The sequence below is a fragment of the Phasianus colchicus genome, chromosome 9, assembly GCF_987193195.1.
Source record: "Phasianus colchicus chromosome 9, bPhaCol1.hap1.1, whole genome shotgun sequence".
NCBI lineage: Eukaryota > Metazoa > Chordata > Aves > Galliformes > Phasianidae > Phasianus > Phasianus colchicus.
In genome coordinates this window covers 28,247,783-28,263,967 of record NC_143444.1, presented here as the reverse complement: position 1 = coordinate 28,263,967, position 16,185 = coordinate 28,247,783, and the positions used below count along the sequence as shown (strand labels likewise).

Below are 16,185 nucleotides of genomic sequence, written 5' to 3'. Positions count from 1 at the left end.
AAACAGAACATTTCTGAACAATTAATCTTTCCGATACAAGACACACATACCAGTATCAAATGACCCTGTTTGAAAGGGGCAAATGAAAGACGGGAAAAAAAATGGAGTCAAAAGAAGGAGCTAAGATGTAGAATCCTGGCAGGAACGTAAAGATGATTTTTCTCCTCACTCATACAATTCAGAACACAATTTCCCTGTAAAGTAAGTGCACAGAATATCCAAGCTGACAGGCTCTCGCTACATATGCAACAGTGGTGCAAAGGGATGGAGTGCTGGACAATGTCTTCTGTTGTTAACCACCAAGTATGGTCCCAAAATGTAAGTGCCAAGCTCCTGGCTCTGCAGCAGCAGGCGTGCAACCTATCAGGCTGCTCACAGGCAGTCTGTGTGCTGGTGCATCCTTTAAGAAACCCAAACAATTACAAACACAAGCACATTTCAGCTGTAGAAGGACTCGCTGTGTTGAGATGGGCAAGAAAAGTGTGCAAGGCAGGATGTTTGGTGCTGTGATCCTAATTTCAGTGGATGCATGTCTGTACTCCACAGCTTTTGCAGAAGTGTCATGCATGAATCGGCACCCAGCACACCTAGTTGGAGGAGCTATGGGTCATGAGATGCCTCTTTTGGTATTACTCACTGCTCTCTATTCCTATCCCATTCATGGTTCCTGAACATCAGTACCGCCCTGCCTCAACCAAGCAGTTCATTTCTGCTCCAAAATGCAGCTTTGGAATGGTCCCAGTGCAGCAACATTAGATACAAAAGGGCCCTGAGTCCTCTGGGTCACCTTAAGAATGAAAACTAATTTCTGCCTTTTCCAGTTGTCTCAACTATTTTTCTCCTCTGTCATCTGAAGGCTCACAAATCCAGCCAAGCACATCTTCTGTAAACAAAGGTTGAAAGAGCTTTGTTTGGCAGTGGTGCAATGTGAAATTACATGTTACATACAACATTAAAAACAAACAAACAAACAGAAATTGGAGTGGCTGGTGAGAATAATGCTTTTCTTCTCTGACTAATACAAAAGGCTTTGTTGGAGCCAGCATCTATAAATGGCCTTAACCTCTGAAATCCTGCAGTCATGCATTGCTCAAACTCCACTGAGCTGGCAGAAGTGAGAGATCCTCATGTGTGCCATGAGACATGGGCTGGAGGTTGGGAGGAAATTTGATTTCTTCATTCGGGACACTACCAGATGATGGCTGCATATAATATCACCCTTGCCACGGCTGTGTCAGTGTAAAGGGAAGACATCACTGTCTTTTATTGTAATAAACCTGCTGGTGGACCAGGCAACCCAGTTCCAGTGATGGATGGCCCTGCCTGCAATCCAGATCCAGGCTGGGCTCACAACCAGCCATTCAATTTGGCAGTGTGGTTTGGATTATCCATGCTAATTTCTGCTTTCTTCTTTGCAGGAACTTCTGCTGCTGATGGCCACAGGCCTACATTTTATCACTGAGCTGTGAGGAGACATAAATAGTCTGAGTATAGCTGAATCTGTTGGAGGAACCACATGAAAATCCCAAGAAACTGGGGCTTGGACAGCTCTCCCTCAGACTTTAGTAGCAATTGTTGTATATAGGGTGGTTGTTTTGCTTTGTTTAAATTTATGATGATTTTAATGGGAAAGAAAAATCGAGCGCCTGACTTCTCAGCTTTCTTTAAGGATTTAGAAGGACTTTTTCAATAGGAGAGATCAGGACTAACTACAGATTTCTACCCAGGCCCATTGGACTCCTTCTATCATATGATGCCACGCCTGAAATGTGCTCTGAGCACACCAAGGATATCTCACACCTCATCAAGTTGGTCCCTGGTGCTAAACACCATTACAACAGGGCAGATTGTCATCACACAGAGCAGCATAAAAAGCTCCAAGTCTTTCCTGCAAGGCTATAAAACAGCCTCATTTACAAAAGTGGACAAGTTCAAGTTGAAGTTATCAGGGATGACGGCACAAGTGGTATCCTGTGCGTCAGACCCAGAGCTGAATGACCCCTCTCTTCCTTTCACCAAAGAAACAACTGGTGAGGATGTGTCAGATTTTATCTCCGATTTGAATTTCTAGTTGGGGACATAGGAAATTTTATAATAAGAATAATGTCCTTTCAGGGGTGTGTTACATTTTCCTGACAAAGTCTTCATTTTTAAAAATGGGGCAGTAAAGAGAATAACATCAAAATAATGACAAAATTCAACCATCCAGGCAGTTCTAAGCATTTGTTATCAAAGAGATACTGAGCTTTTTGTCTCCAGTTCATGAATGAGTTTCCTTGCAGCAGGAGAGCACAGTACACATTGGCTTATACCCCTTGCCTGGATGAGATAAGCCTCATCTTTCATCTCTATCCCTGGACAGAAGGCCCCCAGTGGTCTCCTGCTCAGTATCAAAGCACTAACAACATGCCACACCATGAGGTTCCCCAGGACCACGATCTGGTCATGACATCTTATAGAAACCAGTAGTTGCTCTTGCATCAGCATAGGGGTGAGTAGAGCACTTTCACGTGTCAAAAGTGGGATCAGCCTGGTGGAAGAGATTGTCTTTATGCTCCCTTTAAACAAGAAGAGCTCCCCTAGAATAGAATAAAATGAATAGAATAAAATGAGTAGCAAGCTATGCCACTCCAAGGCCAAGTTACTAAGAGCCTTTACAGCCCTCACCATTAGGAAGTAACCAAATAAACGAAACAGGTCTATGACGTGTTTGATAACTCTTGCCTAATTGTCTTTATGCTATTTTTTAAGTGGATTTAGCATTCACAAGACTATAGCACTGTCTGAAAAACAGGCAATAGACCCTCTTGCTGTTCACAGGAAAGAGACAGAAGAGGCCCTTCACACATCCTTGAAAGCTCTCTGCTGCTCTTCTGGCTTTCAAGCTAAGAGTGCAGTGAGGTCTCACGTGTGGCCTCGTGAGCCCTGCAGGAACAGCCCATAACATGCCCAGAGTGTTGATGTTTTTCCATCTCTGAGAAAGTAAGTGGAAAGGTCAATCCCATCAACTCAACAAATGAAGTCTAATAGCCTTGTTCTGGTGATTGCCATCACCACCCAACTGAACTTCATGCAGATCAACTCTTCTGGCACTAAGAATTCAACCAGGGCTTTAAGGGAGGAAAGAAGGCAATCAGCATCCCCACAGCCATCCACAGTAAGGCCTTCATCTACAACCAACCACAGGGGGTTGTGTCTACCTTCCTTTCTGCACCTGCACCACTGCAACCATGGCTCACAGTATGGGAACTGCTGAGTCACAGCCTGAACCTCTGATTGATCACCTGAGGTGAGCAATGAGTCAGCCCAGGGAGCACAGGTGAAAGCAATTCACCTGTGCTGCAGGAAGGGGTGGAGCCTGGCTCCACCTCTCCTAGACCCATTTAAGAGCTGACCACCAGTGGGGAAGGATCTCTCTCTCTTCAGAAGATCAACCCCACTGGAGTTTCCTGAGTGAGCCCACAACATGGGTAAGCATCCTATTTCTTCTCTTTGTCTCTCTGTGCCTACCTCTCTTGCTTATTTCATTATTATAACATCTTAATATTATTTGATTATATAATATTCCTTTATATAATTTTCATTGATTATGCACTCATGTCAGCCATGGGCTTCATCCCATCTCGTTGCTGTCCTCCACAAAGTGGGTGCAGTTGTATCCAGGAAGATGCTGTGAAGCATGATGAGCAGTAGCATTGCATAGAACATTTCAGCTTGTACAATTAGCTTCCCAATATTCATTATCATATTTCTGAAAGAATTTCCATTTGTCTACTCCCATTTTTTTTAAAGAAAAGCTTTGTGACCATCCAGCCCCATAGTGAAGCAATGCTTCTTGCTTCTCAGTTAGAAGAGGCTTCATGACACATGTAGCCTGAAGAGCTGTTATTAATCCTAATTAATAGGATTAATGCAAACTTCCTGCAAGCATCACACCAGTCCCACATATCTCTCTCTGATTAGGAAGGAAAACATCAATGCAAAATGCATTGGTCATTGGGCAGCATATCATGGCTGGAATTTTCCAACAAGCTCAGCACCTCCAGCGGGGCCAAACCTTCAAAAGAAGCTCCTCACAGTCCAAAATAAATGCTTATTTTCAGAAGACAGGCAAAGATTAGGCACTGTCTGGGAAGAGATTCCACTCTGTATTGCTTCTGGGTTTGATTTTTGCACTTGAATCTTGTCCTTGTGCCTGGCTGAGCCTTGAGAGGCACATGATGCTCTGTGGCTCTGCAGGTCCTGATGGAGGGTCCTGGAGATGTTCAAGAAAAGGGTGAACTTTGCACTGGGGGATGTGATTTAATGGGCATGATGGGAATGGGTTGTTTGTTGGACTAGATGATCTTAGTGGTCTTTTCCAGCCTTAAAGATTCTATGAGAACAGACACAGCTGATGTATGGGGTGGCACTGGTACTTACTGTTCCTGGAGGCACTGCAAATAAGATGTGGTCTGGCTGCATCCTGCTTGGATGGAGCAGGCAAGGAGCGACATAGGGTCAATCCCATATCTCCAGAGGACTCCTTAGATCAGAATTACCCATCATATTTGCCCTATGGAGCCTTGAAAATGCTCACACCCCAGAAAGACGCACACGCAGATTGTACCATACTGCAAAACAAGAAATCAAAGACACTGCAGATTTTACTGTTCTTTTTAAGCTCTCCCCCAGCAAATACAGTGCCCATATTTTACAAGGCTACAACACAATAACCTACCACCACTGCTTTAACGACCAAGAAGTTGCAGAGTTGATCTATAAACTGATGTTGCCATTTAATGTGGTTTCCAATTAACTGTAAAACTTATGGCTGTAACTAACACCCTCCCCCCGCCCTTCTCTCTTTTATGTTCTACTCAAAAACAAGCTGCTCCACAGCTCCAAAAGGCAAGAGGCAGAAAACCAATGTGTAACCTGAAGTGAGCTAATTAGGAGCATATTCACATACCGTGGATCTGAGGTCTTCTGGTCAATTAGGCAGAGATTAATTAATGTCTAACTCTGGATGGATGAATACCACCAAAAGAAAGGCACAGAAATATTCAGAGCCACCCTTCTTGCACAGCCTCTTTGATGCAGCCCAGCAAAGCTTCTGAGCAGAGTGTGGACCCTCTGTGGGCTCTCCCTGCTCCATCCATTGCAAATCTATCAGCTCTATTTGGGCAACCCTGTCTCCTCATCTCAGCTAGAGAAGCAAAATTATTGGTATGGGCATCCCTCTTTCGACTGTGCTGATAATCCCATGCCCTTCCAAGTGGTCAACAGGATTTATAGAGGCTTCTCTTCAGGCCCACTGCATGGGGGAGGAATTATGTCCCAGATGAAGGTAATGTAGGAAAATCTTCTCAGCCCAGCTTAAGCTCACTGTTGTGAAAGCTTGGAATAAAACCCAGCAGCCTGATCCCAAAGCCCATTAGCCCTTGGAAAGCATCCCTATGATGTCAGTGGAGTTTGGAACTGCTGTTTGATGCTTTCTGGTAAAGGCTAATGGAAAAAAAAAAATCTCCAGGTTTAATTGGGATGAGGTCTGGTGGTAAAGAAAATGATTTTTTTGATGAATGCCACCTTTGCAGGGGGTACACATGCCTGAGGTCTGTTGATATTTTCTATAGAAAGCTCCCACATCATGTCTATTTCTCTGCGGGATGTGATTTTTATTTTTGAAGGGGAGTGGAATCAATTCTCTGACCTCATGTGAGATCACATTTAAGGTTTTAATCTTTGTAGCAGCTTCCTAATGGGAAGGAGGTTCCAGTTTGAGATCTTATCTGGATATTCAATCAAAACTTTGGCCTCAGCTTCCCCACCACCACCTCTGTACTGCAAGCAAGCCTGTCTGTGAGCAATAGAAACTCACTGCCTCCAGGAGAAGGAGGGAGGTTCCTTGTGGGGATGGAGAGAGCAGCAATGAGGATGCAAAACACCTGCAAGCCTTCCCCAGGTGATGCAAAGAGATTGGTGATAAGAGATTAGTGATAAGAGGTGCCTTCAGCAACCTTCAGTGCCCTCGTAATGCTTGTAGCACTTATTTAAGCACAAACTTGCTTGACGATGCTATACTTTTTGTTATACAGCAAAGAAAAAGAAAAGCAAAGGGGCAGATTTGGATGCAATTTGTGCTTTCAAAAGCAGGCATAAGCCAATGGGTAATGAATTTGCCATCAGAGAACCATGGTGTTGCATCATGGCTCCATAGACATCAGTGGAGGTAAGCATGGACAGCTGCCACCTGAGAGGGTAAAAGAAATTAGGAAGTATAATAATAAGGGCAAATGGAATAGATAATGAATAACAGGATAGAAGTACCTGGCTTGGGACATTCAAAAGCTTAAGATTTATCTTTTTTTTTTTTTTTCCCCTTACCTTAGTACATTGTGCACTATGTTGGTGAGCACTACCCACCACAAGTGGCTCCGTGCCATGTAATTATTGTAGCTCACTGCTGTGCAAGTGAGCAGGCAGAGAATTGGTGCTTCCTCCTGCAGCTGGAAGGGGAAACACCAGGAACCTATAAGAATTGTAGCACTATGGCTGCACTGATGGAGTACCACATTGCTGGCCATTGCATAACCAGAGAGCCCACAGCACAGAAACAACTGAAGAGCAATTGCTTCTTATCTCTGTGAATCCACTCTGCACATTTTATAGCAGAGAGAGCTCAGCTCTAGTTTAACAGACCAGCCTGTCAGCTGTGCTATTTATATGTTCACCACCAAGCTTTCATTAATCTTAACACGTGTTAATGGACTCCACGTATTATTTTGGGAGACTAAACGTGAGATCTATTTAATTTCCTTAAATATGGAATATGGGTCAAGCAAAATAAACCACGGACCATATCCTTTTAAAAAAAAGTGTCAGTTTAACAGAATTCATAAAGAGCAATGTCTGATCGTATTTACAGCATTTATAGGCTTGGAAATCTCTGAAGAAATTTGAGGAAACCTAAGGCTTGCCTTTATACATGGAATGGAATTCCTCTTGGTAGTGCATATATATTCCACTCTACAAAAAAAAAAGTCCTTTTTAACTATATATAAATATTCCACAATCTTTTAGAAAATCTCCAATTTGAAGGTGATGCTTAAAACAGGCTTTTAAAAAATTTTTAATTTTTTTTTAATGCCATTTGCAGATCCTATAGTTTTCCTCCCCTGTCCTAAAAACATCAGTATTTCCAAACAGCCACACAAAAGCTTTGGAAACAGAGTCCATGTGTTGTTTAAAAAAAAAAAAGTGCTCAACTATGAACTACACACAGCTAAATCAAACTGCAGCTACAAACAAACCTACTTCTCACCTCATCTCATTCCTTAAGATTTAATGGAAAACTGGCATGAAGTGTAGTGAGAGAAAAAATACCTGCCACAAAAAAAAATAAATCTGTCATACTCGGGAAAATCTATTCATCAAAGGAGGAAAAAATACAATGACACTGTGAGAAGTTTATGGAATAAGTCTGTAACTGATTTGGCTTCAATATTGAATCCCTTTCTGCTACCTTGCAGTGCGATAGTGTTCGCTCTGCATAATTTGAACATGACAATTGGTTTCTAGCAGAAAATGTACAGCTGAATCAGGATATTACTGAGGTGGTAAGACAAGGCCAATGTCATTGCATTGCTTTTGATTCTGGCCAGAGGGACAGATGCTCAGGGAGGTGAATTGGATTTATAGCACTCAGCTGCATTGACCAACAACTGACCAGCCACTGATCAGCACTACCAAAAGCTTAGCCATGATATACCTCTGTACACACCAATTCTGGTTAAATGCAATCTTACTTTGTCCTGGGAACAGGTCCTGAAATCACAAGTTCATAGAGAACCATGGAATCATAATCATAGATGTTAAAGATCATTGAGCTCCAGCTCCTGCTGTGTGTTCATTGGCACCCAGCGGATCTGGCTGCCCAAAGCCTTGTCTAACCTAGCATTGCAGGTCTCCAAGGATGGGGCACCCACAGCTTCTCTGGGCAGCCTGTTCCATAAGAAAATGTGCCAAGAGCAGTGCTCTCAGCTCTGCTCCATCACCAGAATACAAACTCCATCCTTCTCGCACTCCAATGTGATGCCAACAAGCCTTCCAAGAAGGGCAAGGAGCAGCTGAGAGAGAGCTGGCATGGCAAGGAAGCTTGTTCTTAGATGTGAGGCTATGCCCTGCTCCAACACAGCAGCTGATGGACAACAGCATCCATCCAGCCCTGGGAACCATGGGGAGCACCCATCCTGAAACCTTCCCCTCTTGAGTGACAGCTTGATGAGCTTGGCATGAGGAGTTTTGGCCTTTGAAGAAGCAATTACTGCTGTTCAAGAGGAAAAAAAAAAAAAAGCTCCAGATTGTGCTGTGTGTGTTTACACAGCTCTGGAGAGACAAGCAGGCGCTCTCAGGGCTGGGCTCGGCCGCAGGGAAGCTGTATGTCAAACAGTTCCTTATTCACCGGAGATCCTGAAAGGATGTTTGTTGGAGCAGGCAGAAGGGTGGGAGCTTCTAAAGTGACACATTTTTGCTCTGGCTCTGGGATGCAGGATGCTGTTGCTGCAAGGAGGAGCAGCCTGCAGAAGATTTATCTCTCTGGGCTACTGGGAGCTCGCTGCAAGTGCCACAATTGCCATTTGCTCTCCACCCTCCCACAGCTTCCCAGCGCCTGTCTCCTTTGCAGCAGCCCTGATGGCAGTGACTTACGTCATATAAATAACATATGTTGGCACAATCATCTTTCCCCACTCCTTAATTCACCATTCCTGAATGAGCTTTGTGAATGCAATGGGAATGTGAAGGATAACACGCAAGCTGAGGGTGCAAGCTGCTTCCCTCAATGAGCATCTCTGCATGCCTCCATGGTGCTGGGCACCTGGGACTCCTCAGGGCATGGTGTAACCCTGAAGCATCCTACATGGCTATTTTAAAAGCAATGCATCCATCTTTTGCTTTCCTATGCTGTGTGCTTGCTCTGAGACGGATGCTTTGCCTGCATCCTGTCCCTCTGTCCTTGTTGTGTCTGCATTGTTATAATTCAAACCACCAGCAAGATGAGGCCATCAGAGCTTTTCCTACATGCTCCTGGCCCTGCGCAGCCAGAGCTGCATCAGGGGGATGCTCAAAGGCCTTGGCTCTCTATTATCCCCATGTCCTCACTGTGCAACCTGGAGCAAACTCTTTTCCCATTGATACTGCTTATTTTTCAGAGTGAAGCTGACTTTAAATACAGATGGAGCACCAAGTGTGGGGCCAGGCCATGATTACTAGCTAATGTAATACAAATTGCATTGCAATATGCAATACATTGTTTTGAATCCAAGTTGCAGGCAAATATTTGTATATAGATAAGCTGACATTTTGTTTAGTACATGTACTCTCATTTCCAGTAAAACCTCTCATAAAGATGTATGAAGTGAATTTATTGCTTCACTTCAAAGCAAGGACATGGTGCCGCTTTGAAGGGGCACTTGAAGTGTTAAATCCACATCTATGATGCTTTAATACATTTTTTTGTACTTTTTTTTTTTTTAAAGTTGTTTTAATATTATTGTGCCACTCTGTTAAAAGGCCATAAAGTATTTTAAAGAGCAATAAACGTAAACACGAAAAGCTAAAAAGCCCATTCTTCTCTCCCCAGCTCACTGAGAGAGGAAGAGACAGAAGATTTAGGCATAACAAAATTCATGGCAGCTGTGTAAATAAAATAAACGAGCACAGTGTTTTTCTGTTGACGGTGATCCTGAACATCTTGCTATCTGGGTCTTGTTTAGCGGGAGCCCAAGGCAAGACATGGGAAGGAAGCAGAAGTACTGATGGAGAGGACACAACAGAGGGCAAGGTTTGCATTCTCTGCAATAAACAGGAATCACAATGAAAAAATCAAGGAGAAAGACTTCCAAGGCCTTCATCCAGCAAGCATGAGTGAGATGAAGGGTGTTACTGCAAGTAGTGTTAACAAGGATGTATTCTTGGTCAAGCCAAAGTTGGCTTTGACAGGACTGATCCCACTGGGAGAGCCCCATTTTTTACTCCCTAGCTTTCATTTGCTTCCTACAAACCACAGAGCTTAGCTCTGTGCTGGGTACCTGCTGTACGCTCATGGTTCACTGAAGTTTTAGAAAAGAGGGCTTAAGGAAAGCACAGCTGCATGGTTCTACTTGCCCACCCATTGACTTCATGTGGGGTGGGAGGAGGAAAGTCTGATCCATCTGCAAGAATGAGGATCAAGAGAGGATGAACATGCTAAGACAGTGCTTCGTGAATCCGAATAGTGACTGTTGGTGTTACTAAAAATAGGGACAAAAAGCCTTGCCAAGATGGGTTTATCTCAGTGAAATTAGATTCTAAATGTCGATGTTCTCTGCAGAAATTTATAGCCGTTCCCATAAATGAAAATCATGGCTTTTTGAGCCAATATCCCTCTTTTCTGTCGAATATCCCTCGTGAAAGCACTCTTCTCCAAGCTCAGGAAGCACCACAGGAGCACAACACATCTTCCCACAGTGGTTCCCTTCTCTGAGGCACCAAGAAGCTGGCAAAGACACTGATGGTGCACAGCCCTCCTGCCTTAGAGGGACATTCAGAAATCAAAAAGCAGCAGGGTTTATAGTAAAACCTGAATTTGCAGCTCAGTCTACAGGCACAAGCCCAAGCCTTGTTTTATTGCTTGGGATGAACCCTATCATACAGTTTGTGTTCAGCAATAGTTATACGTCAAAACCACCCAAATTTCCATGTCTGTGAAAGTTTTTGAAGAGGTCAGGGCACATCATAGAGGGACTGCACAAAACTTTCCTTGTCCTGAGGACTGTTCCACCAATGTGCAAATGCAGTGTTTCACACATGACAGCCACTACAGTGAAGGCAAAGGTGGCAACGACTTTGCCTCAAAAGCAAAAAAGCGTGAAAGAAAGGTGAAAGAAATCTGGGAGAACTTAGGGAAAGCTTAGGTGGAGAAAAACATGACTAATAATCCAGTTGGGCCAACAGCTGATGAGCACCATGGAGTCTCCTTCCAGAGCCGGAGGCCTGCAGGCTTATGTCATATGGCTTTTCTGAGAAAGCTATGCAGGACTCTGCCCTCAGCATATTCATCTAAAACGACTGCCCTGCAGGGCTCCCACTACCCCATTACACCCCAACCAGCCCCACAGCAGCCAAGATGCACTGGGAACTGCTGGTAAGGCCACTGCAGCCTGCAATTACAGCACACAGACCGGTGTGCTCAGTGAGCACAGCACTTGACAATGTTTTTCTGGAAGTGACTTCACATGGTCTGAGTCCTTCATGTAGGATTTGGTGGTATTTATTTATTTTTCACGGTGTTTTCTTGTCCTAAACAACACATTTGCAGCTGTGAAGGCAGATGACTCCCTTTGCTCAGCAGACTTCTTCCTGAGAGCCTTCTTTCAGTGCTCTCCTTTGTAACGATCTGGATTTTGCATTTCCGCCGTCGTACTGATGAGCAGAGGAGTCCCAGGGCCTGGAGCCACTACAATGAGAAGGGGGCAGGAATTACAGCCAGTTTGCCAGCCCAGCTCACTAGTCGTTGATTTATTTCCCTCCATGACCTCCATATGGCTGCAATCCAGGTGCGAGCCCACGTCCTCCTGGAATTCTACACATCGTTTCGAGGTCTTTACTCATCATTTACTAGCCGGCTCTCTCTGAGTTCTCAGCACCATTTCCAGGAGTGAGATGCTCTCATTGTGCTCCATGGGGACTTGGATGTTGTTTTCTGGAAGAATAGGAATACTGAAAATGTGAACGTCCTCCAAGTTACTCACTTCAGAGTGTCTGTAAGGTCTGCATATGGAAAATTATTTGTCATTTCCTTGCAGACGCTATTTTCAAAGGAGAGATATAACAGTCTGGCAACAGCACAGCACCATGATTTAATAGTTTGTTTATCTCCCAGCCCAGCTCTGCTGTGTAAGTACAGGAATGTAGCCATGTCCCATCTTCCGATCCTTTTTTGTTAACAAGTACACAGTTGTGGTCTAATAAGGCTTGTTCATCAAACAAGATCCACGGACATGGATGAACTCTGGCTGCCCAGGAACATGGGAGCTGTATGGAAGTAATTGATCCTACTGAGATCATCTGTATTCAGAGCTTCATCCAGTGGGATGAAAAGAATCACGAAAATGGTCCTCTTCACTCCTGTTAGTGATGTAAGTGAAGGAAGGGGCCTGATGAGAGTTTCTTTGTGACTCACAAATTTTCTCCATTTCTACTGCCCTCGACAGCCGTTGGGTACTATATCCATCCATATCACATCTGCACTCAGGCTTGGCACTCGGCTAACACAGATAAAAAGGTGCACTGCAAACCAGCCCTGGACCCCGGCAAGTCAGCACAAGATAGTGGTTTTATTTCCTTCTCCTGCTCAGGTGAATGGTTTTAGGATCCTGTGGAGTGGTTAGAGCCTGCTCTGATTTTAGTCATATTTTATAAGAGACAAAATATTTTATTTTCTGTGTTTTAGGAGGACAAAAGTTACAACGCACTTGATCTTCTAAGGGCTAGAATGCACTTCGATTCAGTGGAGTTCAGCCTCAACAGCTACACTGAGCATCAGATTTACCTTGAATAGGAGCTGAAGTACCTCTAAATTCTGGCTGCAGAAAAAACATGGACGTAGTTAAACTGCTTACAGGAGAAGTCAAATTAAATCTTTGGAATGGGAACCAGACATTTCAGAGCTGAGACAGAAAATCATTAGGAATAAAGATAGAAGACCATGAAGTCTAGAACTGTGAATGGAAGAAGTTAAATGACCTCCTGAAGCCCTGGCAGGCCAACAACCTCCTCCACCAAAACATTAAAAATGTCTCTTCACAAAATTTTGAAAAAAAATAGTGCATTTTAGGGCTTGAGAGAGGTCTGCCTTCAGGAATTTCTTTGTCCACTTGCCCAAAAGTCTCAGTATCAGTTACAGCCTTTGAAACACTCCAAGCTTTCTGGGGTCTTTTAGCCAGCAGATTCCCTCTCTCTGCTTCCAAGGATTACTTTTTCTCCATTAGAATACAACTTTTGGACAATTTTCTTCTCATCATACACAAGTGTAACAGATGATCTCTCACTGAATTATTTTAGAAATGCATTTATGGAGTCTGTTGTCTGGAATAAAGAAGCTCCATCTTTTCTAGGCTATTTATTATCAGACATAATTCAAAGGATCCAACGCACGAAAGAATGACTTTGCAAATGCGAACAACCTTCACCAGTCAACCTGGACACCATGATGCACACGGCCCATGCTAATAATTTGCTCTGTATCTCTCTCAAGTGCCTGTGGCACACAGAGGAGAGGAAACACTCACTAACACCAGATGCTGCTGCAGCTCAGGTGACAAATCTTGCACCTTTTGGTCACCCAGATCCCACGCCTGCTTCTCACTGAGGACCATTCTCAGTGCAGCCAATGCCATATGCTGTTCTGCTGCTGCTTGCTGACCTAATGGCACTTTTGGAAAAGTGATGGCTTCCTGTTAAATGATCGTGGTAGAAGAGAAGGGTGCTGTCCATACGCAAGTTCTATAGGTGCACCATTCGTGTCCTGTCTCATCATTAGGAACTGACCTGAATGTGGTCTGTCTGCTGTGTTAGCCATTTCCTTGGCACATGGACATGCAATCAGATTCCTTTTCTAGGTGAGATGCAGACAAGGACTAGGAGCCTCATCATGCTGAAGCATCGCTGCTGTATAAGCTTCACCAGTTGTGTTGGAGTGAGGCAAGGGAACGTTTTATTTACAAAGAAAGGCAAGAGAAATCACAAACCCAGCAATGGTTAGCATGGAAAATATACTGCCCTGATCCAACCAAATACTTAAGCAGATAGTGAGTCTGCATTTGGAATTTATGCTCAGGAGACTGGCCCTTGACACTGAACATCTTGGGCAATTCAGCCTCCCAGTGCTGCTCAGGACATTCTTCTTAGCTTATAAGGAATCTTTATTGAAGCAGTACACAATGATAAGCACAAATGGAAGAATCATTCCTCTCTCATAACTTTAAAGCAAAAAAAAAACAAAAAAAAACACCATTAATTTCCTTTGCAGTGCGAATTCCTGGAAGAGTACAAACTGAGAGATGAGAACCTGGGGAAGGGTGTCAAAAATAAGAAGTAAGCTCTGTAGTGCATCTTTAGCTTTAGAGAAGCAGCATGTCTTGGTGGATAAGCATTGGTCTGCCACTCCTCATAGCTTGTGTGGCTCAACCATCCCAACCTCAGCTAACATCCCAGAGAAGAGATGGATGCTTCATCCCTGGAGGTGTTCAACACCAGGTTGGATGGAGCCCTGAGCTGCTTGATCTATTGCCTGACTGAATGGTTGGCAACCCTGCCTGAAGCAAAGGATTGGAACTAGATGATCTTTGAAGTCCCTTCCAACACAAGCTATTCTATTATTCCATGATGCTAACATCCCATGTGCTGATACCCCATATCTCTCCTTGTTGTCCTCTGTCCCAACTCTGCACTCAGTGGTTTCAAACTCCCTGCCATGCTGCTTCCCACTTCTGGACCCACCAAGACTATCCTTAGGAGGCCAAAGAGAGCACGGGGGCAGGGGGAGGAAGAAAAGAGAGAAGGAGCTGTGTGCCACGAGAAAGGCAATTAACCACAGCCCCAGATAAGAGCGAAATATTCCGTCTGTCTTTGTTTTAATGTCATTGATCTAAACCAGAGACACAACGATTTCCAGTGCAAAAGTTTACGGACAAAATTCTTGTTTGCTGGTGGAAGTGGCTGCCCATACTTCAGAGCATGCCCTATTGATGCAGTTTATCTTCTGGGAAGCGAAAGACTTCAAGGAGATTGCTTTAACAAGGGGTTAGTAAACTTCACAGTTGTCTGCAGTACTTTATTGGAGCTTGGAGGGACTGTTCCAACATCTGTTCGGAGGAGCAAACAAACAACTTTGCCACGTTGGATGGAGCTGACTCACAGTCTCTGTGAAGGAGGTGATCAATGGGTTTAAATTACATTTTGAAAGCGCAGAGTTGTGTCTAAGAGCTGACTTTTAAGGCAAATGAGAGCACGAGGTGAGCCACCGTGCCATCAGCTCTGGCCCTCTCCATCACATACTTCAAGAACACGTTGCAGAAAGGAGGGTCAGTGATAGTTGCTTTTCTGAATAAACTTTCTGGGTCAGAGCAATGATTAATACAGCAGAGATCTGGGAAAATATACCTCTGTAAACAGCAGTGCTTTCTAGCTGTGAAAGGAACTGTGTGTACTGACAACTCTCTGCCTGTATCTGAGCTCCACATGCAGAAACAAGACAAGAACTGGGAATTTTCTCATTTGAGGGAAAGTATTCAGAAGCTTTCATTTATACAATACCTTCCATTTAATCCATATTTCCCTAGAAGGAAGAGACAGAATACAGACTGTGATAGGAAATTAAACGTAAGAGGAAACAAAGGAGGAGTCAGTGAGATTTCTTATGCAAGTAGCACAATGAAATACATTAGAAAAGCTGAATTTTGCTATCGGTCACCAAAGAGAAACTTTAAAATACAGAACCTACCTGCCACTGATTTCCAGTATGATGTTACTATAAGGATGCTGCACAAATATACAACCGCAGGAATACGGATATTTAATACTGACAAATTGGTGTCACCCAAGTGAAGCACTGAAATACGCTGGGTGCAGAGGAGCTGGTAACACTATCTGCTATCCAAGTGCCAGACCTGCCAGCAGCTGGAAACTTGAGCTTCATGAGGACTTGAGGTCAGCAGAAGAAACTCATAAGTGTAACCTAATAGTGCAGTATAGGCAGGAGTGATATTCACTATATAAAGGGCAATTTCATGGTTATCTCCCTTGGAGAGCTGATGGGATTTGGAAGCTGAACAGCTACTTGTGTCTTTGGAAACATCTCTTGCAGTGCTTAGACAGAATGGCGACAGGGTTTTAAAAAACAATCACTACAAAACAAGCAAAGGTGGAAGCTGTTTTATCCAAGAGTAGCTAAGTCCACCATGCAATCAACAAAAAATTCTTAAGTGTTCACCAATGGAACAACGTGGCACTGGCTAGCTACTCTTACCAGAGTTCATGATATCAGGGAATGCTGTGTGTAGACCAATGGAAACACCTTTTAAAATATCATGAGCCCTTGAGTGGAATGCAACATGCTCTGCATTTGAAGATAGTCCAGAAGTCACTGACATTGTCATCAGGGAT

General features: G+C 43.8%; 1 long non-coding RNA gene across 1 annotated transcript; it reads left to right on the top strand.

Annotated features, from left to right (window-relative positions):
- The first annotated feature begins 3,424 nt into the window (after positions 1–3,424).
- LOC149916895 (uncharacterized) lies at positions 3,425–9,332 on the top strand. The gene is made up of 3 exons (XR_016468980.1): positions 3,425–3,470; positions 5,731–5,944; positions 6,372–9,332. It is a non-coding gene; the product is annotated as an uncharacterized LOC149916895 (long non-coding RNA).
- The last annotated feature ends 6,853 nt before the right edge of the window (positions 9,333–16,185 follow it).